The 24,354-nt window shown below is 39.0% G+C and overlaps 1 protein-coding gene across 6 annotated transcripts in view; it reads right to left on the bottom strand.

Annotated features, from left to right (window-relative positions):
* The window catches only part of PCED1B (PC-esterase domain containing 1B), a 276,290-nt gene that overhangs the window by 186,050 nt on the left and 65,886 nt on the right, over positions 1-24,354 (bottom strand). The gene's annotated exons all lie outside the window — the stretch shown is intronic.

The following is a 24,354-nucleotide window of genomic DNA, read 5'->3' as shown; positions in this document are numbered from 1 at the left end:
CCTCCTTAACATAAAACCCACCCCTCCTCGGCTCCACTAGCATGTTGTGTTTGGGAGAGTTTCTGTCTCTAAATGAATTTAGAAAGACAACCAGAAGAGGAAGAGGGTAGGTGAAGGGAACAGAAATAAGCTTACAGTCACCAGTAGGTGGAATTGAACTGTTGACATAATGAATACGGAGAGAACATGCTCATTCTCTTGTTGTCCTCATTTCGTCCCTTGAGACTTAGCTCCAACCTTCAGAATTATTTCTAAAGACAAACTATAATAGACTAAAACACACTCCCACCCCTACCCCAAATTCCTTCACTTAACAAGTTAAATATAGGATATTAATAAGTGACTCACAACACTCAAAATGAAGACAATAACTTTAAGGGGAATAATGAAATGGGGGTCAATGGCTTTTTAAATACAATTTCATTTACTCTCTGACTTTGACACGTGGCACCTTTTTTATCCTCATTGAAAATCCAGGCCCTATATTGCTGTGTCTCTGGTATAAGTTCTGTTCTTTAAATGGCACATGGAACTCCTACAGTGAGGCTTTCTTCTTCCCAGTTCACCTGGGAATATTAACTAGAAATACTTTATTCCGGGGCTCCCAGAACGACAGAAAATCTTAATATTCTGAGAAGTCTCATTGAAAGTCTAAGCATCTGCCAAAAATGATAGATGTCCTTTGCTCTGAAGAAGTTTCTTTCATGTTTGATATCCAAGGGACATTTTATAATTCTTACCTAGTTCCAATATCTGTAAAGAGACCCCCCCACACCACCAAAAAAAAAAAAGACAAGGCAGCTTATGGGAGACACACCTGTTTCAGGAGGTGGAGGGAAGAGATCTAAGGACACTGGCAGCCAAGGACAAGCAGCCAGTTATGCAGGGAGGTCTTAACACCACCAAGTTCTGTCCAGGTGGCAGGGCACATAAACAACATGTGACAGTTACTCAAAATCAAGACAGGAAGGAAGAAAATCAGGAATACACCTTAGTGAGGGCCAGAACAAGGCAGAGCCCCAGAAAGACTGCGCAACAAAATGGGTTAAAAACAAAAACACAGGAAACAAAGTGCAGCTACCAGAACTGAAGACAGAAGGGCAGATACTCTGCAAAACACAGGTGAAGTACAACCTGAAAATACGAACAGCAAACGAAACTGGAATCTTGGAGACTCTGGTTGCCTCACATGAATTTATGGGACTATAGCAACGTGCTGATCCTCATGCTGAAATTGATGTCACAGGGTGAAAATATAATTCTAAGTTTCTAAAAGACCTTGATTTAAGCTACTCTGGGGTGACAGTGTGGAAGTATGTCTTTGTCTCTAAGGAAGATCATAAGAAATACTTGTGCATAAGAGTCATCCATAATTTTTAATCTGTTGTCTCAGGGGTCAGCCAAAATTCCAAATTCCCTAGCTCTTGTGATCCATGTAAGTGACGGCAGTAATCTGAATTAGTAAGGTGACTGGAAGGGGCGGGGAGTAATAGAACAATGACCATTGTTCTTTAAGAATCGTGAACAGGAAAACAAGGTGGTTCTTTGGTTTCTGGGTTAGTTTGGACAGCTGAGTGGACAGTGCTGGCAGGGAATGGGGACTGCCTTATGCCTGGATGCAAAGTGTGGTTCACTCTTTATTTCAAACCTGAGTCAATTACTTAACCTCTCTGAGCCTTTATCCCTCAAAAAGAATAATTTTACTTCACAAAGTTATTGTGAGAACTAAATGAGACACAAACTTGAGAGTTCATACTTTGGTGCTTATATTGAGTCTCTAGTAACTGCCAAGTCTTAGAGTAAATGCTGAGAATAATAAATGAAACACAGTTCCTGAATTCAAAGTATTCTCTGTTAGCTGGAAGAGATACGCACAAACGATTAACGCAATACAATGCAAGAAGCACTAAAATGTCAGTGTGCATAAGGTGTTAGAGGAGCTCAAAATAATGCAAGGTGCTTGCAAATGTGGAGCTACAGAAAGGCCTCTGATAGATGAGGGAAAAGAGGAATGACCGTGGGAGCTAGGCTTAAACAAATACAGTTTCACCAAAATGCCTTTCACTTGTGAACTTGGACACATTCATTTCCCTGAGCCTCAGTTTTCTCAGCTGGGGATAATAGCACCTATCTCAAGGAGGGATTTTGAGGGTCATTTGAAATAATTCATGAAAAATGCGTAGCACTGTGCCTGGTACCCAGCAGATCTCTGTGAACATTAGCTATGGTCTTACACTTGTTCCTTTGGAGAACTCAGGGGGTCAGTCAGTTCTACTAGACTCAATGACATATCAAGTTCACAGCTAGTAGCACAGCCTAGACTAGGATTCAGGCTGCCAATTTTATGTTCCAAAATGGAAGTAGAGCTTTATGTTCCTCCAACCCCACTTTTTGTACTAAAGATGAAATGGAATCCTTTTGTGTAAAGGGGGTACTCCAGCGAAGTTTTCCAAAAGAATGAAGTCATTCAACATTTGAATGATCTCGTATCTAAAAGGGTTGCCCACTTCCACAGAGCTGACCAGATTGCATATACAAGTTCACTTTTGCTGAACCACTCAATTATTTTTTTTCCTGAGCTATATATATTTCTCTTATTTCATACCTCTAGGCACCAAGTTCTCCACAGTCTATTTAATTGACTTTCATATCAAAGCAAAATGAAAGCAAATGGAGTAAGTTCTACTTGTAATCAACATACAATTACTGTCTATTATGTTTTAGAAGTTGTTTGCTGGCAGTTTGGAAAGAGATTAAAAAGATTACAAAGCATAGCCACCATTTGTGACATAAAGTAAATCAGATCTGTATGAAATGAGAAAACAATAATTTCAGAACAATGTAGAGATATTCCACAGTGATATGGGTGACTGGATATAGTCACACAAAGGTGATGAGTTAATGGGTGTTCTCTTAGAAAAGAGCAAATGAGAATGTAAGAACTGGATTGGTGGTGGCAAGGACTGCACTAGGAGTTCCACATGGACGCGGGTGAAAGTGATTCCCGAGACTGCTCTAGAAAATGGTAATGGTAACGGATGTGGACTAGAGAAGAGGCAGGCAGGCAGTGGATCTCATTAGCATCACTTATTAAAAGTTCAAACACCTATTCTTAGGCCCCATCCCCCAGAGATTCTGCTTCCCCTAAGGGTGGGGTGCCTAGGTCTCCAGTTTGTGGAAGCTCCTGACTGATTCTAACGTGCAATCTAGGACGCAAACCTCTGTTCTAGACCAGATGGAGAATCTTTGTAAGTCCTGTACAGAAAGAAGCAGGCCTGTGGTGACTGTTTCTTCTTCCTGACTATAATAAAAATATGACTTTCTTGAGTTCGCCTAGGATAAGAGCAAAGAGAATACACTGGATTGTGAATGTGTTAGTGTTTGCCTGGGAAGGGTCAAGGTGAGGATTTGGAGAGACCACTGAGATTTGGTAGAAGGATTGAAGAATGCTAATGTAGGGTACAACACCAAGAAGAAACCAAGAAATTTTAAGTAAAAATTGTGTGTCTCTGAGGAACTTTATTAAATTATGGAGTTATGAGGTTGACAGAAGACGAAAGAGCAAAAGAAGTCTAAAATCTGCTCAGAGCTTTGAGGCCAGTGAGGGTGAACTTGGTGAACATTGCTAAACTTCAGCCGCAGCTGTAAATGGCACATTCATTGCCTTGTGTTGTTGTGAAGATGAAATGGGACAGTCTGCAGGCAGCTCAGAGCTCTGTGCACACCACAGACAGTACTAAACATCAGTTGGCGGTACTCTTTTTATTTGAGGATGAAGGTTCCTTATGAATTAATTATAGTATCCCAGACTTGGGATTTGTGTGGCTGCATACTAAGAGGGCTTCTCTTGAAAACTGGTATAGGCCTGAAGAGCCTTATGTCTCTAGTCCAAAGGAAATCCAGGGAACCACTTAGTCTGTGGGGAACTGGATGGAAAGCCTCACGGAGGGGGCCGGAGAAAAGGCCTGGAGGCCAAAGGTGGAGCTCAGAGCTGGGAGGGAGTGGGTGGAAGAGATGGAACTGGAGTGATGGGGTCCGTACCCATTTTGGAGGCCAAGGCCCAGACACTGGAGCACACTGGCATGGGCTTCCACTTGTTCCCGTTTATGAATCATCAGCACCATGGAAAAGGATGGTAGAATAGACAGCCTGAAAGATAACTCAATTTTACTTGTCATTTTTTTTGTTTCTTTTATTTTAATTTATTTTTATTGTAAACAAATGGGATACATGTTGTTTCTGTTTTGTACATGGAGTAACAGCATACCATTTGCATAATCATACATTTACATAGGGTAATAATGTTTGATTCATTCTGTTATCCCCCCACCCCTCCCACCCCTCTTTTCCCTCTATACAGTCCCTCCTTCCTCCATTCTTGCCCCCTCCCCCCATTATGTGTCATCATCCACTTATCAGCGAGATCATTCTTCCTTTGGTTTTTTGAGATTGGCTTATCTCACTTAGCATGATATTCTCCAATTTCATCCATTTGCCTGCAAATGCCATAATTTTATTATTCTTTATAACTGAGTAATATTCCATTGTATATATATACCACAGTTTCTTTATCCATTCATCAATTGAAGGACATCTAGGTTGGTTCCACAGTCTGGCTATTGTGAATTGAGCAGCTATGAACATTGATGTGGCTGTATTTCTGTAGTATGCTGATTTTAAGTCCTTTGGGTATAGGCCGAGGAGTGGGATAGTTGGGTCAAATGGTGGGTCCATTCCAAGTTTTCTAAGGAATCTCCACACTGCTTTCCAGAGTGGCTGCACTACTTTTCAGCCCCACCAGCAATGTATGAGTGTACCTTTTTCCCCACATCCTCGCCAACACCTTTTGTTGCTTGTATTCTTGATAATCGCCATTCTAATTGGGGTGAGATGGAATCTTAGTGTAGTTTTGATTTGCATTTCTCTTATTACTAAAGATGGTGAACAATTTTTCATATGTTTGTTGATTGCTTATAGATCTTCTTCTGTGAAGCATCTGTTCATTTCCTTAGCCCATTTGTTGATTGGGTTATTTGTATTCTTGGTGTAGAGTTTTTTGAGTTCTCTATATATTCTGGAAATTAGTGCTCTATCTGAAGTATGAGTGGCAAAGATTTTCTCCCACTCTGTAGGCTCACTCTTCACATTGCTGATAGTTTCCTTTGCTGAGAGAAAGCTATTTAGTTTGAATCTATCCCAGTTGTTGATTCTTACTTTTATTTCTTGTGCTATGGGAGTCCTGTTAAGGAAGTCTGATCCTAAGCCAACAAGTTGAAGATTTAGACCTACTTTTTCTTCTATAAGATGCAGGGTCTCTGGTCTGATCCCGAGGTCCTTGATCCATTTTGAGTTGAGTTTTGTGCAGGGTGAGAGATAGGGGTTTAATTTCATTCTTTTGCATATGGTTTTCCAGTTTTCCCAGTACCATTTGTTGAAGAGGCTATCTTTTCTCCATTGCATATTTTTGGCCCCTTTGTCTAGTATGAGAAAATTGTATTTATTTGGTTTGTCTCCATGTCCTCTATTCTGTACCATTGATCTACCTATCTATTTTGGTACCAGTACCATGCCGTTTTTGTTACTATTGCTTTGTAATAGAGTTGAAGATCTGGTATTGCGATACCCCCTGCTTCGCTCTTTCTACTGAGGATTGTTTTAGCTATTCTGGGTTTCTTATTCTTCCAGACGAATTTCATAATTGCTTGCTCTGTTTCTGTAAGGTACATCATTGGGATTTTAATTGGAATTGCATTGAATCTGTATAGCACTTTTGGTAGTATGGCCATTTTTACAATATTAATTCTGCCTATCCAAGAACATGGGAGATCTTTCCATCTTCTAAGGTCTTCCTCAATTTCTTTCTTCAATGTTTTGTAGTTTTCATTGTGGAGATCTTTTACTCTTTGGTTAGGTTGATTCCCAAGTATTTTATTTATTTATTTTTTTTTTTGAGGCTATTGCAAATGGAGTTGTTTTCCTCATTTCCCTTTCAGCTGTTTCATCACTTGCATATAAAAATGCTTTAGATTCATCATTTTTTTTTTTACAACCAATATTTTTCTTTTTGGATGCTAATGCCAACTCATAGTTACATGAGCTAATGCATGTGAAAGTATTTTCTAAATTGCCAAATACCAGTGAATAAAGCGTACCAGTGTTTTTCTCTATTGAGTTTATAGAGATATTGAACTAATTTGTGCATTCTGAGCAGGCGTCTGAGCACCATGCATTGTGGTGAGGGTGTGGGTTCCCAAGGAGGAGGATGAGGAAGGCCAAGGGCAATGCTGGGCAGGGCTGGAGGCAGCTCTTCTGCAGATCTCAAGCCTGGGGCAGTAGAAAATCATGCCATTACATCCGCACATCTGCGAGGGTTTGTGCTTGGAAGTTTCAAGGATGCACCTTTTGTTAAAGGGTTAGATGAAGTGAAAATGCTGGGCTGGAGAGAAACGAACAAGGGATTCAAGCGTTGGGCTCCTGGTCCATGTTCATGAATTGTTTGCTGAAATGAAGACAAAGGTGAGCATAGCCCCACAAAGGGAGATAGCTTTGCAAATAAAGCCATGGCACATTGGATCTGATGTTTCTGGCTGCAGAAAGCTGCTCTACAGTGTGTCCAAGGCCACTCATTTATAAAACGAACTTTAAAGAATACTTTCATCATAAAAATCATGGTTGCTGTAATGCTTTATTTAAGCAAGATTATATGCTTTTCTTTCTCTAAGAAGGTCTGTACTTTCTGGTTGGAAGGTTGTTTGTGGCACAGGAGAGTAGTGCTGATCAGTCTGCCCTCTGCTCCCTGAGCTGTGCACACTGGGGTAGGGTGGAGGAAGGAAGGTCTTTCTCCAGTTTCGCAAAGGCACCCTGTGGGATAGTGGCAGCCCTGTCTCTGAAGGTCCGAAAACACAATGCCTGCTCTTCTACTTAGATCACTTATCAGGGTGACTTCCAGACCCTGGGGCAGGAAACCAGTAAAAAGAGTAACAAAGTGGGGGGAGGGAGAGGGAGAGAGAGAGAGAGAGAGAGAGAGAGAGAGAGAGAGAGAGAGAGAGAGAGAGAGAGAATGAATAAAGCTCATAAAAAGGTAAGGTAGAAGAACTGGAAAGGAATAACAAAGTGAGACAAATCATGAAGAAAGATAGTTCTCAAGATAAGAGGAGGTGGCCCCCACAGATTTCCGGTAGTATGAGTAAACTTGAGGGAAAGTTCACAGTGACCTAATCTGCAGCCAAAATGAAATTAGGGCAAAACACAATGTAGAGGCATTTTGCAATAAGAAGGGACACGAGTCTGGCACCTAAATAACCAGGGCTGGAAAGAGTCCGTGTCACCAGTAACAGGTCTGCTTTTAGGAAGAATAGTAAGAGGAGCGTGCTTCCACTGTCCTCTTCACTTCCATCTACGCTACCTTCCTCCTCTGCCCACTCCAGCCCCACAGTGAAGCTGGATGGCTACAGCTTCTGTTTCACATTTCGGTTTGGAGGATGAGAGCCTCCTTATTGTTTGCATCTGCTCTTGTTCCCAACTCCGAATGTTCAGGAGCGCATTCAGAGAAAGAAGCCCTTAACTCTGAGGAACAGTTTGGTCCTGAAACAAGCTAGGAAATGGCTCAAATTCTTTTCAGTTTCCAAGGAAAGCAGGATTAGCACAATATAAAGAGAAATGACAACATCCAAGCAGAATTTCATAGAAATAAAACAGATTAGCTCCAGGAATATTTGCTTTATGATGCCCAGCATACCCCCTGTTTCTCCATAGACCAGGAAGACCTATGGCCAACACCCTTCCTGAATTTTTATCCTTATAGAACTTTTGGGTGGGACATTATGGATTCCTATCAGTTCCAACTGAGAAATTTATGACATATTTTCCCCTTCAGATTAGACTTTTATAATTTATTTATTTACTCAATGTCTAATAGACTCTGATTGTGTTAGATTCTGGTAACACAAACATACCTAAGGCATGATAACTGTCCTTAAAGTCCTTACTATAAGGAGGCAGGCATGTGCTATGATTTAGATAAGTGTCCCTCAAAGGCCCATGTATTAAAGACTTGGCTGCCAACCTGTTAGTCCTATTGGGAGGTCGTGGAACCTTTAAGAGGCAAGACCAGAAAGACACATCTGGTCCCTTTCTCTCTCTTTGCTTATAGGCAACCAGGAAGTGGACAGACCTTTCTCATTTGCAAAACTCGTTGCTTCAGTAATTGGCATACTGTGTGGTGAGTAAAATGGGCCTGGTTCAGTAGCAAGACCTGCGTTAGTTTCTTTGGGTTACCATAACAAAGTACAGTATGAATATCTCTTATCAGAAATGCATGGGAGGACGAAAAGTGTTTGGGATGTCAGCTGGATTTTAGAATATCTGCACATACTTAATGAGATATCTTAGGGATAAGATCCAAGTCTAAACGTGAAATACATTTTTTTATTCACTAGTACATAGTGCTGAACTCAGGGCCTCAGATATGCTAGGCAAGCATTTTATTACTGAGCTTCGTCCTCAGCCCTTTTTTAAAAATTTGAGACAGGGTCTTGCTAAATTGTCCAGACTGGCCTTGAACTTGAAATCCTCTGAGTAGCTGGAATTACAAGCATGCACCACTGTATCCAATTCATTTCTGTTTTATATACCCCTTATACACATAATCTACAGATAATTTTATGCAGTATTTTAATGTGCCTGCATTTTGATGGTCACCATCAAATGAAGTCAAATGTGGAATTTTCCACTAAAAGTGACATCATGTCAGTGGTCAAAAAGTTTTAGAATCTGGAGCATTTTGGATTTGGGATTTTCAGATTAGGGGTGCTCAACCTGTTCCACACACTGGGTGGCTTTTGACAACAGAAATTTATTGTATCACAGGTCTGAAAACCTGAATTCTAAAGTAATATGTTTTCAGGGTTGTGTTTCCTCTGAAACTTGCAGAGAGATAATCCTTCCTTGCCTCTTCCTAGTTTTTTATGGCTATCAATGAAGGGATTTGGAGTAGTCCACTCCAGCATATAAATTATTTTGAGCTTAAGGCAAATGAGAAAAAGCAGATGCAGGATGAGTTCTTAGTCCTCCACTACCTACCTGAAAACAGAACAGGAACCCCCTTGCAAAGTCTCACCTCTGCTTCTATACCAGGAACAGTGATAGAGTAATAAGGTAAAAACCTTATCACTGGACACAAGATGGCATCTAGCAGGACCTCTTCAAACAAATCCTACTAATGAGCCCTATCTACCATTAGTTTCCCCATAGATTTGCCTTCCCAAAATTTACTGATCCTAGGACTCAAAGTCATTTTCCTTTGTCTTGCCATTTCTCTACAAAACTATTCTTCTTTGCTAAGTGCTATGTAAGTCCAAGTTCTAACCATCTCTCTGAGTTACTTATCACCAAAACTCCTGTGTGGATGTGCAGTGCCTGTTAGTAAACTTCTGTTTCTTTTCCTCCTGTAAGCTGTCTTTTGCTATTTTCACCTTCAGGGCTCTAGCTGCAGAACCAAACATGGGTAGAGAAAAAAGAATTTTTCCCTTCTCCAAGCCAGGAGTCCCTGGCATTCCTTGGCCTGAAACCTCGTCACTCCAACCTTTGCCTCTGTCTTCACGTGGCTGTCCTCCCTCTGCTGGTGTCTGTGCCTTTACATAGCATTCTTCTCTCTGTACCTGCCTCTCGTTTACTCAAAACATTAGTTATTGGATTAGAGCCTCCTCTAATTAACTATGACCTCATCTTCCTAGATCCTGTTTCCAAACAGGGCCACATTCACAGGTACCTGGAGTTAGTACATCAACATATTCTGGGTGGGTGAGAAACAATTCCAACCATCTCAAGGCCTTTTGTCCCCTTCCTTTCATCTCTCTGGAAGTGCAGCAGCTATCTGTGACTCTGACCAGCATGAGGAAGAAGGTCTGCAAACTAAAGATGGTGGAAAGGAAAGCTGGGAAAAGACAGGAGTCTGAGCATCACTGCAGGTGAACTACTGCCAGCAGCCACTAACCTCTGGGACTCAGGAATGTGGGGGAAATGACCCCAAGTTATCCAAGCCACTGCCAGGTTTTCTGTCACTTATATTCAAAAACACCCTAATGGACACACCAAATTTCCCCTAGTTCACAATAAAATTAGAAAAATAAGGTAACACAATTTTCATAAATCTAAATTCATTCAATTTCTTTTTTCTGATATTATGTCATTTCCATGATTTTGGTATTTAAATATCTTGTCTTTTCTGAAATAATGACTGTAGATTGTCACTTGCTTTACAGTGTACTGGCCTGGCAAACAAAGGAAAGAAGCAAGGAGAAAGGGGGAATAAGATCTGAGAAAGTTCATCTTTCTGCAACTTAAAATTTTTTTTGAGCTTGTGATTTCCAAAATTCTGTGCTGAGAAGAATGCTGGCTGAACTTGCCTTGAAGGCCCAGAGCCTGCAGTGTGCTCGAGTCGCTTGGAGCAGCTCACAAGAGCAGATGGTTGAATTTCCAGGAAGCTGCTTGGCATCACCTTGGTAGCCTGAAATCCAATGTGGTGGGAGTATTTGCATCATGGAAATCTGCAAATGCTATAAATCACCTCCCAAGCTGGTTGTTCGCTGCCTGGAACCTGCCTCTGCATTGTACGGGTGGGGGTGGGGAGGCAAGCATGCAGGTACAACACATACCACCCAAGACACACATGACATTGATGTGGACTTCATCTACGAATTCACAGATTCACAATGAAAAATACTCTCTCAGCGCTGGTAGTCATTGGATGGTACATTTTCTTCATGAAAGCATCAGCTCTGCCTCAGTAGAGCCCACATCATGTGTTCTAGTGACACAACATCACACTGCCTAGTATAACTCCAAGAGGGTGCAGGGGACCTCGCTTTCCTAGGAGTCATTATCAGAGATTGTACTGCCATAGAACGCTTTGGAAAGAAAATGCTGTTGGAACACGAAGATATTCAGCAGTGAAGATGTGTGTAGACAGATAGGTCCCTGTCCTCATGCATACACGTTCTCAGATGGCCAGGCAAGAAGTCATAATTAACAAAGGCACTTTGTAATTTCAAGTAGTAAGAATCACCAGAATGTGTTTTAAACAATCCATGGTAGTGTGTTCATTGAGACACTAGTTCAATGGGTGGTTTGTAGATGTTAAAAAAAAGAGAGAGAAAGAAATGGGTCTGCAGCTAATAGATTTGGAAAGTGTTGGTTAGCTCAGGCTAACTGGTTTCTTTATTGCCTACCTTGTGAGACTTTAACTGATACTGAGGTGCACGTGAATCTTTATTTCTACTTTTAAGGTGCATCACCTATAATAAGTGCTCCACAGAGGCATTTTAGGAAATACTAGCACAGTCATTTCAGATTTCTTGAAAGGTTTCAACTAATTTTCTTGAGAGTCTTTTCTATTAGGTATTAAAGCAAATATATAAAGGGATTCCAATGAAGGAGCCCGTGTAGGTATAGATTCAGCACTGCCATCACTACCAGGTAGACTTGTGCAAGTTACTTAACCTCAGTTTTCCTCGACTGTGCAATGGGAATAATAGCACAAGTGTCCACTTCCTAAGCCACTGAAAGCCTTGAAAGAACAATAAAGCACACAATATTATGTTCCTTTAACTTTAGCTCTCTCAGTACCAGAAGTGTATTGCTTACAGAGACTCACTGCCTTACACCTTTGAATTCTTCTAAGGCCTCTTTTTTATTCTTATCCAACCAATTGGGTAAATAAATTCGGTTCCTCCAGCATCTCCTCCCTGGGAGGATCACCCAAACTTTCAATCATTTCTGCTGCTCTTTTCTGAGCTGTCTTCATGTTTCACTGCCTCTCTTCAGTTTAAGGATTTCTAACAGGGCTCAGGCCTCTGAAAAATGCTGCCTAGAGAAACAGAACTATTTGTGACTTCAAAATTACATCAATCTGTTCTTTGAAAAGGGTTTGAAAAGGCCTTTCTGTTATCAGTGGGAGTGGACTATTATTAGCAGCCAGCTCTGCTCTGATCTTGTTGGATTCAGTTCTGATTTTGAAGGGGGGAAATTACAGGATGTTTCTTGTGACAGAAGGGTGTAATGGCTGGTAACGATGTGTTGTCCTCTGTTTAGCACTGACAGAGAGTTGAGTTATTTTAATTTTTTTTTTCTAGTAGAGGAGATAAATGAGACAGAAAAAAATTCCAAGTTTAAAAGAATTTATGGACACCTAGAATTCTTTCTAATACATACTGTTTTTCTATCTTATTGTACTAAATTTTAAAAAATACAGTTGAAAATACCTTTACTAACCAGAAACCAGCTCCCTGAAAACCATGACTTAAATAGTTGAGAAATATACATATACACACAATATATATTGTTTATTCTCTTGCTAATGTATGCTTACAAAAGAGAAAGGTGGAAATGGTTATGGTCTAAACCGTAGTTCCAAACTCATGGTAGGTAGGGACATTTCATGAGGCAAATTAAAGCAAATTTTGGTAAAGTTTCCATTTCTAAGTTATATCATCTAGATACATATTTACATAATCAATTCTTCTTTTCAAAGTTAAAAACAATGGGACTTTTGTAAATGATGGCGATGCATTTTTAATATCATCAGCAATGAAGAGAGTCAATCGTCCATTCAGTTCCTGACCCAGGTATATTTGAGGTGCTTTTGTCATTTCATGTTTTTTCTTCTTTAATTTTTAACCGTGTCAAGAGCAGTAGGAAATGTCTAACTGCTGCCATTCTATTGTTTGGAGTCTGAGCCTGATGCTGTTTGGCCTCACCAGCCCATGGAAGTTCCTGTGGCAATGCTCCATCTTCTCAGGTGGTAACTTAGCAACCCCTCCCACAGGGTCCCTATTTGTGTTGGGGACTCCCAAATGTGGGTGCTTCCCGTTGGCCCTATGTAGGTCTGTCAAGTGCTGTCCCTAGTCTCTAGTTGCCCCTTTAGCTCCATCCCCGGCAGAACTGAGATATCAGTTGTGTGCAGATGTCAGATTCCTCCCCTCCCCTCTCTCCTTTGGCATACTGTCTCCAACCAAACTCTTTCCCCATCTCAGTCACAAAGCAGAAGCCTCCATGTACACCCCCAGGGGCATGTGGTTTAGCATGAGGGCGACATGAGCATCGTGGGGTGAGCATGCACATGATGAGCAGCCAGTCAGCCAATGCAAGAGAAGCCTTCTCCTGTTTCTCTAATGATGAAACAAAACCTAACATCTTCGGTTCCCCCACAATCCATAGGTGTTTCTCAACTTAACAGTAATCCTGTAGTAAATCTAAAATATTATAAGTTGAAAATGCATTTAATACACCTAACGTAGCAGACATTGAGCAACACAGTACACTATGGCTCATCAGTTCTTGACCCTCATGATCTGCAACTGCCTGGGAACTGGCTCCTGGCCACTGCCCAACAAAGCAAAAGAGGGCTGGACCGGTCCACTAGAAGATTAAAATCTAAAGGTCACAGTTCAGTGCGCTACTGTGCTCGGCTGTATCACCCTTCTTCTCCTTGTTGTCTTCCTGATTTTAATTGGTTTGAAATCCAGCCACTTTTTAAGAAGGAAAGTACCAAGAAATAATAGTTAAAGAAATGTGGGATAAGACAAACCAATATTAAGGGGAGTAAACAGGTTTCTCAATCTCACACTATACATTATACATTAGAAAAAAATTCTATACACTAGAAATTGCTACAACCCAACTTTTAAAAAAAATCATTATAATATTCTAAGAATGAGCAAATAAATTAATGATGATATTTGGCTCCTTTGGGAAAAAGGTCTTGAACCAATTTAATTACAAAGATACTGTGCAAGTTAATATCAATTTAGTAACTCAAATTAATATGAGAAACCAAGAGTGGATAAATACTTTCACACTGAAGTTGTTTTTGTTGCTCATAGATTAGAGCCATTTGTTCACTTTCTGTCTAGTATATTATGATATTTGAAAAATTAAATTAATTTAAATTTTATCATTATCAGATAGACACATGTGTCTCCTATAAATATTTTACTCAACTAGCAATTCCATTTTTCCACAACTTGCGATTCAGTTTCTCCATGCTAAATACCAGAAATTGCAGAATAACAGAAATTTGAGGAGAAAAAGTTAAAGCATACTTTAAATAATATCACATTTAAAATAATTATATTTGAAAATAAGGATATTTTTAAATAATTATGTGTTATACTATCCAGATATATGAGGGTATATGGTACATATTACTTAGTTGCGAGTCCTATGAGTAACAACAAACATATATCTGGCGGGGGGGGGGAATCTACAACTCCTCTGGTGGTTGGTTTCTTCCACCTGCCATAATTGTAGTCTATAGACTGGCAGGATTGGCAGCAACCTTGAGCTTGTCTAAGATGCCAATGGTCAGGCTAGGGGTGCAGTCCGATGCTAGAGAGCTTGCTGACCACGCTAGAGCACCTGGTTTCCATCCCACATACTACACGAGAAAAGAAAAGAAGGAAGAAAGAAAAGACACTCAAAATGGTTGAGTTTGAGTCTATGGTGTGAAAAGATCCCAGTGATACACATGCATCTTAAAGTCTGAGGAAACCATGATCTAAAGAACAAATGGCTTAAGGCTCTCAAACAGATGGAGGGAGGAAAAAAATAACAACCTGCAGAGTAGGCGCTCTGAGCAAGACAGAATTGCTATGGGAGAGAGTCAACAATCTGAACTGGGGTGTTGGGGGGAAGCAAAATTAAGGGTATTACTAAAAATACTTTAAAAAATTCTTTAACAGGGATTCATTGCTGTCTTGCAGAGTGAATTAGTTCCTGCAAGAGTGAGTTGTTATACGAAAAGCAAGGCTGGCTTCTCTCTGGTCTTTGGCTTCTTATCTTACCACGATCTCCCCTCTCTTATGTGCTTCCACCACAATGCCATCTGCCATGTCATGGTAGAGCCAAAAGGTGCTTACCAGAGGATGAACAGCTGGGGTTGTCCAAACTTGGATTTCAAGCCCTCAAAACTGTGAGCTAAATAAACTTTTTTCTCTACAAAGAATCCAGCTTCAGGTATTTTGTTATAAGAACAGAAAATGGACTAATATAGTCCAGAAACTATGGAATGAGGAAAGGAAGGTAACTACCATGGAATGAGAGTTCAGTAGGACCTCCAATTAACAGGAAAACTGGGGAATGCAGAGCACCTTGAACAAAACAGCAAAATAAATTAATTTAAATGAAAAAATGCAAAAAAAAAAAAAAAACTAAGTCCAAAAATAAACGTTAAATAATAAAAAAGCTGTTATACTTAATATGAATAAGTTAAACTTTTCTGTTGAAAAGTGGAAATTGACAGTTGGGTTAGATAACGAAATGTAAAAAAATTCAGCAATGTATTGTTTATTTTTAAGGCTTAAAAGAAGTGATTTTGAAAAAGATTAAAGAATAAAGGAGTGGAAAAGGGATATCACAAAAGAAATCAGTGGCATGTGCCTGTAATTCTAGCAGCTCAAAAGGTTGAGGCAGGACGATTTCAAGTTCATAGCCAGCCTCAGCAAACGTGAAGCACTAAACTGTTGCTTTTCTTGTGCCTGACTAGCTCAGACAGGGGGTAAGTGGCACAGAATCAAGACCCAGACTCCAGGGGAGTTGTGGCAAGCTTATGGCAAGCAGCTTGCAAACTCGTTTATTCCTGGAGCAGCTATACATTTTATAGGTTTCTTGCCCAATCACAATGTGCCACAGGGGACCAGACCATCAGGTTCCTATATGGGTTCCCTAGGTAACATTGATGTCAATTTGGGGAGGAAGTGGCATGTCTTACCAGTTGACTGAAGCGGAATGCTCCATCCTGCAGGTGTTCCTGCTAGGCCTGAATGTGTGTAGGTTTTCCTAATACACTGAGACATTCACAGCTAACAGTCCAACGTCTGACTACCCACACTAAGCAACTCAGTGAGACCCTGTCTCTAAATAAAATACACAATAGGGCTGGGGATGTGTCTCAGTGGTCAAGTGCCCCTGAGTTCAATCCCAGTACCCCCGCTCCCCAAAAAGAAATAAAAAATTAATGTTAATACCAGATAAGAAAGAATTTAAGTTTCAATCACCAATGAAGTTCAAAATGAAGATTACATAATGATAAAAATATCTTTTATGTAAAAGTTATCATTATCTTGTATGTTTTAGAAAATGCAGTAGCTAAACCTATAAACTGTTAGAAATTCAAGGAAAACTTCATTAAAAGTACAATTAATATTAATGTTTTAAGCCCGGCACAGTGACTCATGAATGTAATCCCAGCTACCTGGGAGGTTGAGGCAGGAGGATTACAAGTTCAAGACAACTTAGTAAGACCCTATCTCAAAATAAAAATAAAAAGGGCTGGGGATGTAGCTTAGTGGCAGAGTGCCCCTGGGTTCAGTCCCCAGTATCAAATGATAATAATAATAATAATAATATAAAAAATAATAAATTTCATTCAGAACCATTCTAATCTAGTGTGTGGGGGAAGTAGTTATAATAATAAACAGAAATTAAATAGTAAAGTTATTCAAAAATACTACCCTATAATATGGTGCCTTTGCATATTGAATATTTTAAGCTGAAGAAATCTAAGAAATGGCAGGTGCAGGAAGGATCCTCTGACTTTCCGTCCTCCCCTGAAACAGGTAGAGGAGAGGTACCCTCCCTACAGGGAGAGGGAAGGAACATCCCTATCTCCAAAGACTGAAAGACAGAGGACTTGATGAGGGGCCTGCAAACAGGTCTGCCAAGTGTCCTTCAGTAAAGGACTCTGACCTCCAACCTCCTTCATCCTGTCTTACTTTTCTATGACTCCCCACTCTTCATCAAATCTAGTATAAAAGCACTCTGGTTTACTGCTTCTTGGGGGGTCGTCATTTCCTTGTGAAGGTTTCTATGTTATATAGCACTGTATTAAAATTTTTTGATTGAGATGAGCAGAGCATTAATTTCAATCTTTTTTTTTTATTAGAATGTGTTGTAAATCACTTATTGTCATGAGTACGGCCAGTTGTCATTCAACTAAAATTGTAGACCATTGCCGTTGACATGTTTTTGAGGCAAGCTAAGTTTCCACGCATCCATCCTTTAATTGGTTTAGGGCAGGTTTTTAGCAGGATAGGTTAAAATAAACAAACAAAGTTGAACACTAGTTAAAGGTGGAAAAGACAGACTTTATTCAGTAACTACTGCAGTAGGAAAAAAAAGAGAGGTCAGTATAGAACTGAGCTCAACTCCTATCCATATGGAGGTGACGACCTTTTAAAGGGAGAATGAAGGCGGGGAGGGGGGTGACAGGAGGCTCAAGCAGAATGGAAGGAAGTGGAAAAATAACAAAAGTCAGGTAGCGGGGTTGGTCAATGCAATTAGACCATCTGGGTTTGTTAACAGGCACTTATTAAAGTTAGGCTCCTACTCTTAGGTCCAAAGTTTAACATCTGTGCAAACATTTTCAATCCTTACTACCATTTTATAAAATAAGTTTTACTTTCCTGCCCTAGAAATAAGTTGTGCTTTTCTGCCCTAGAGAGGTACTTGCAGAGGAAACAAAAGTTAGCAGATAGCTCCCCATCCCCTCAACACCTGTTAACCAACTTCAATATCTCTTTATTCTCCTAGAGCCCACCTCAAGGCAGCTTATGCAGGCTTATGCAAGCAGCCCTATAAAACACCCCAGAGTTAGACTTTTCCCTGCCCTCTCTCACCTTTTCTGAACCATGGCCTTTGTCAGACTCTGACTGACAAATAGGGCATAGAAGGGCATTCACATAAGTAGAGTCTTCAATTTGTATATTTTAGCCACATGTAAATAAAATGTGTAAGACGTTGTTATTTATATTCCAACCAGCCCCGTCACCCCTGTATAAGCATCTTTCTTAACTGTGGACCTCTCTGCCTGGATTCTGTGCTGCTTGTATGTGTTTCACTTTCCTTTCACCTACTCTCCCACAGAGACTGGGAGACAGGAGCCCTATCTACAGGTGTTGTCTGCAACAAACAGTAAATTCTTTTGACCGTCTTGAAATTTCCCGGGCTGAACTTACAGGGGTGGGTTAATCCAGAAATATGGCCTTGAGCTGTTAAAACCATACTAGTGTTTAAATCTCAATCTATGTATGTGTAGAGGGTGGGGAGTGAGGAAGAAATCAGTTGTAATGAGGAGGAGAATTCTCAGATGTAACCCAAAGAAATCATGCTACAATAATGATCTTAAAATGCACAGCTGTTGCCAAGTGATTCTACTTGGTCACTAAATTTAAATTTTCATTTGCTAATATAAAGTCAAATTTATATTACATGTGACTTTTTAATTTAAGAGAACTAGTTGGCATATCATGCCTCAGTAGCCCCTGAAAATATTCCTAAATAATATATTAATATGCATAATAATACATATTATGCTCCAAAGGATTGCCTTAAGTGAGCCATCTGAAACAACTTTTTAAAATTGAAAAAATAAAATTTTGTGAGTGTATATCTCAGTCAACTTTGTCCAACTTTAGATTGTGATAATAAATTCAAGAAGCTAGTCATAAAAACTATATAAATAAGCCCTTGAACAAGTAAATACAGGATGGAATGATCTGTATTCTCTCTGGAGTTGTTAAGAGAATATGTGTCAAATTAGTTCTCAAAATATTTGCCTGATGCACACATAGTCTTTGGAAATGTACGTGTGAAAATGCAAAAACCTTCATAAAGCTGACAAAAATGAAAAGCAGTTCTAGTGAAAGTGCCCATCATTCATTCATTATTGGTCACAATATGGTTTTATCTTTGCAATCATAAGTAGTACTATGTGAAACAATATGCTATAGGAAATTGGGATAAATGTTTTGCTACCTCAGTGCAAGTTGGTTCCCTATCAAGGTCCAAAGGGCAGGGTGTAGTCATCTTATAACAAACCACATTTGGGCTCAGAAGAGGCCAGTAGATCAAGATGACAATTGGATGAAATAATCCTACCTGAAGGTTTTCAAACTCACAGCCAAATATCTGGCACTTGGCACATAGTAGGGCATTCACATAAGTGGAGTCTTCAATTTGTTAATTCAGCCACATGTAAATAAAATGTGTAAGTTGTTGTTATTTATATTCAACCAGCTCCATCACCCCTGTGTAAGCATCTTTCTTAAAGAGATGGCAACAGGGAAGACACTCGACTTGTTCAATTACAAATAAGCCATGTTCTTATCATCATCTTTTCTCATTGTTATACACATTGAATTTAATTGGATACTGCCACTCCAAACCTCTCCTCAAAAAAATATAGCTGAGGGACTGGGGATATAGCTTAGTTGGTAGAGTGCTTGCCTCATAAGCACAAGGCCCTGGGTTCAATCCCCAGCACCGGAAAAAAAAAAAAAAAAAAAAAAAAAAAAAAAAAAAAAAAAATATATATATATATATATATGTATATATATATATATATATATATATATATAGCTGAGACCTAAGAAAGAAGCAGGAATGCCCTCTGCCCTCTGCACAGTTAACTGAAGCTGCTGGAGTCAGTGCCAGCAGATTTAGAGCCTTTATCTCAGAAGAACCCTCAGGTCCCAAATTGAAGCTTATTAAATCTCATTTAGCATAGGACTTAATTTTGTTTATTTGGTTTCTATGTCAACCAGCTAGAAGGATTTCATACAATGCTAATTTCCTAGGGTAGAATTTTAAAAAGAAGCATACTTTAAGAAAACTAGATCCCACGTTGGAGTTTGAGGTTGTTTCCTTTTATCCTCAGCCTTATCTCAGCACTTCCTCTCTCCCTGGTTTTTTATACCTCTGTCTCCTTTTTCAGGACAGGTAGTTTACTATGTCTTATTAATATTTATATTCCTCTTTACTTCTAAATCCTTCTAAAAATCTTGAAGTCTAGGCATAGAATAAATGTGCATTAAGCACGATGAATCAAAAGTAGAGAATTAGAAGATTTGAAGTTCTTTTGGAAACAGCAAGAAGTCACATATAGAGGCTGATAGTGTAGGAAGACACAAAATCAAAGGACTGACACAGGAGAAAACCCAGTCACCAGGAGCCGTTCAGTGTAGAGATGAAGGGTACCACAGGCATTGTTAGTCCCTGAAAACAGCAAGGAGCTACAGAGGGCTGCAGAACGTGGTGCTCTGAATGACCACGTTGAACCATCAGATGGGTTTCAATGATGAGCTGCATGATCGGTTTACAGAAAGGGGCAGGGATGAGATAGTATTCATCTCTAAATTGTCAACCAAGTTTCCTTTAGATAAAACCAGTGATGCTTGAGCACCATAAAAGGGGCATGCTTGTAAACTGCTGGAAGTTGTGTGAACCATTTAAGAAAAAGTCTTAAGAACAAAGTCAGATATTACAAAGCTGTATGGCACGACGATGTTCATTGCAATATTCTTATTTATTATTTTTAATATTTATTTATTTTGGGGGTACTGGGGATTGAACCCAGGGGTTCTTTGCCCCTGAACTATGTCCCCAGTCTTTTAAATTCTATGTAGAGACAGGGTCTTGCTAAGTTGCTTAGGGCCTCACCAAGTTGCTGAAGCTGGCCTTGAACTTGTGATCCTTCTGCCTCAGTCTCCTGAGTCTCTGGGATTACAGGCCTGTACTACCACACCCAGATAATCATAACAGTATTAATATACACTATGAAAATACCCAACAGTGGAGGAATATTGTTCACCAAGTGTTTTTTAAAGTTAAATTAGAGTATTCTTGGAAGCCAAGAGCCTCTCTCCTCACCTGGATAATAATGATACTGACAGAATCTACCCTGGAGTCTATTGAAAGCTTGCAACTTCCGGGGAAGGACTAGATGGCAAATTGGAGTTAATATCTATGAATTTCAGTTCTTAAGAAAGTAGCTGTTCCCCACCCCCAACAGCTCCATTGCAGGTAGCTGTGTATTTTTGGAGCAGTTTGCACACAGTCTGCGGGTGCCAGGATGAGCAAAACGTACTCTGTTCCCCAATGTATTTAATACCAATTCCCAAGTACTGGGAATCCATGCTCCAAGAGCCGATTGATGTTTCTGATCACAGAGGTGCAGAATGCAAAGAAGACGACCACTGTCGTTGTACCTCTCCTAATAACCGCAAGTTCCTTTCATTCCAGTTGCTATGACTTCCAGAGATTTAAAAAGTTGAAGCCTTTCCCCCATTTTTAGAAATCAGATATTAGAGACAAGTACATTCAAAAGCAACCACACATATGGGAATATTAAGTGACCATGCATACCCAAGGAAACACATAGCCTCAAGAAAAGACTTGAGGAGATCTTAAGTTTATATCTCATGCTTAACTTTGATACAGAGACTGCCTAAAACCGTAAAAAATAAATAAAACAATAACAAAAATAACAAACCCTGCAGTGGGCAGGAGAAATCTGCTTTCCAGAGTTACTCTATTATTTGATTCAAATACCTTGTTATAAACAAAAAAAATCTTAAGGTACACAAACAAACCTGAAAATATGGCTTATTCAAAGAACATCAACAATAACAACAAATCAACATAAACTATCCCTGGAAAAAACCTGATGGCAAGTCTAATAGACAAAGACTTTAAAACAACTACCTTTTAGATGCTGATGAATTTTAAAAGACATGGAGAAAGTCAAGAGAAACAATATATAAACAAAATAGAAGTATCAATTAAAAAATAGGCAACCTAAAGAGAAACCAAAAAGAAATTGAAGAGCTCAAAAGTATAATAACTGAAATGAAAAATTCACCAGACAGACTTGAAAGCATATTTGGTCAAATGGAAGAAAAAAATTAATAAACTTGAAGATTGGATAATGGAAATTATCAAGACTGAGGAACATAAAGTATAAAATACTTATGGTAGGAGTCTAAGAAAGGGGCAGAGAAAATATCTGAAGAAAAAAATGAGTGAAAATTTGCCAAATTTGAAGACATCGATATAGACATTTGAAAAATTCAACTAACTCCAAGTAAGATGAACTCAAAGAAACTCACACTAATGCTCATTCAAACTTTGAAAAAACAAAGAATCTTGAAAGCAGTAAGAGAAAAATCACCTGTCATATACAAGAAATCCTCAATAAGATTATCAGTAGACATAACTTTCCTATGTTACTATATGAATACATGACCAGTGTACATCATGTACAACCACAAGAATGGGAAGGTATACTGCATATATGTATGATATGTCAAAATACACTCTACTGTCATGTACAACTAAAAAGAACAAACAAACAAAAAATTATCAATAGATTTCTTAACCGAAACTTTGGAGACCTGAAGGGAATGAGTAGATATATTCAAAAAGTTAAGACAAAGAAAGAGAGAGAGAAAGAAAGAAAGAAAGGAAGGAAGGAAGGAAGGAAGGAAGGAAGGAAGGAAGGAAGGAAGGAAGGAAGGAAGCAAGGAAGGAAGGGAGGGAGGGAGGGAGGAAGGAAGGAAGGAAAAGAAAGAAAACAAACAAAAAAACCTTATCAAACAAGAATACTGTATGTGGTAAAACCGTCTTCAAAAGTAAGGGAGAAACTAATACATTTCCAGATAAATAAAAGTTGAGGGAATTCATCAGTAGTCCTGCCCTTCAAGAAGTGCTCAGTAGTAACGCATGTGCTTAGTATGTGCAAGGCTCTGAGTTCAGTTTCCACCATCAAATAAATAGAAAAGAAAGGAAAAAGAAATGCTCCAGGATGTTCTGCACAGTGAAATGAAAGGACATGGGACAGTTACCTGAAGACATATAAAGAGAGATCTCAATAAAGGTAAATACATGGGCAAATACAAACCTAGTATTATTATAACAAGGGTTTATAATTCCACTTTTTTCTACATTATTTAAGAAATAAAGACATTAAAAATTTTTAGCCTAAAAGATAACACTATCATAACTTTGACTTGTAATTCTTTGTTTTGTTTTCCATGTCATGTCATGTTAAAATTCTAATTTATATATTTGGACGCAAATATTTAAAGATGTCATTGTGACATCTTTGTATCAAATGATGTAGAGAACAGCCAAAATTCAACAACAAAAACCAAGCAGTCCAAACCAAATGGCCAAAGACTTGAATAAATACTTCTCCAAAGAAGATATACAAATGAACAATAGGCACATGAAAAAATGCTCCATCACTAATCACTTAGGAATATACAAATCAAAACATCAGGGAGATACTACCCAACAGGATAGCAGCTATAAAAAATTAAACAAGGCTAGCAGGTACAGCTTAGTGGTAGAGCATGTGCTTAGCATTCATAAAGCTCTGGATTTAATCCCCAGCACCACAAACAAAACAAAAGAAAACAAAACAGAAAATAACAAATGTAAGACTGGACAATTTGGAACACTTGTGCATTGTTGATGAAAAGGTTAAATGATACAGTTGCTATGGAAAACAGTATACTGTGGAAAAAATTAAATTAGAATAACCATATGATTCAGCAGTTACCATTCTCGGTATATAACCAAGAGAATTTAAAGTAGAGCATCAAAGGGATATTTATGCACCTATGTTCATAGCAGCATTATTCATGATAGCTAAAACATGGAAGTAAGTGAAGTGTCCATTGACAGATGAGTGGATAAGCCACCTTACCTTGGGTCCAGAGCAATGGAGTTGACCTACCATGAACTAAACCTCTGAATTGTGAGTTAACACAGTTGTTCCTCTAAGTTGTTCTTATCAGGTATTTTGGTCACAATGACAAAAAGCTGACTACCATGCTATTATGGAGATGGATGATGACATGAATGAAGATGGTGATGGTCACGCATTACAGATGTATTTAATTCTACTGTACCCTTAGAAATAGTTAAGATGGGAAATTTTATGATATATGCTTTTATCACAACAAAACAATTTGAAAATTAGTTAAATTAAAGCTGGGCCTGTTGATGTATGCCAGTAATCCCAGAGACTGGGGAGGCCAAGAAGGGAGAATTACAAGTTCAAGGCTAGTCTCAGCAACTTAGGGAGATTCTGTATTAAAATAAAAAATAAAATGGACTGGGAGTGTAGAAAACTCAGTAGTAGAGTGCCCCTGGGGTTTAATCCCCAGTACTACAAAAACATTTTTAAAAAGAATGTTAAATTAGAATGTCTCATTATGATATAAATGTATAAATGCACATTAAATGGATGTATGTGAGGCTATATTCTAACATTAGTAGTGGATGGTAGGGTCAAAGATGACTTTTATTTTGATCCTTAGAATTGTGTTTCCCAAATTTTCATCAATGGATATAAATTAATTTTAAGAGAAACAAGAAAGGATTTTTGTGTGTATTTAGGGATAAGCTTTACCTACGTGGAAATTCATTTACATGAGAAGCCCATTCCTTGACCATACTGTGTTGGACAACACAGGAATGTCCTCTGTGTGCCTGATATTTGTTGGTTTCTGAGTA

Source organism: Sciurus vulgaris, assembly GCF_902686455.1.
Source record: "Sciurus vulgaris genome assembly, chromosome: 5".
NCBI classification, from domain to species: Eukaryota; Metazoa; Chordata; class Mammalia; order Rodentia; family Sciuridae; genus Sciurus; species Sciurus vulgaris.
The sequence above is the reverse complement of the archived record's forward strand: the minus strand, read 5'-3'. Positions and strand labels throughout refer to the sequence as shown.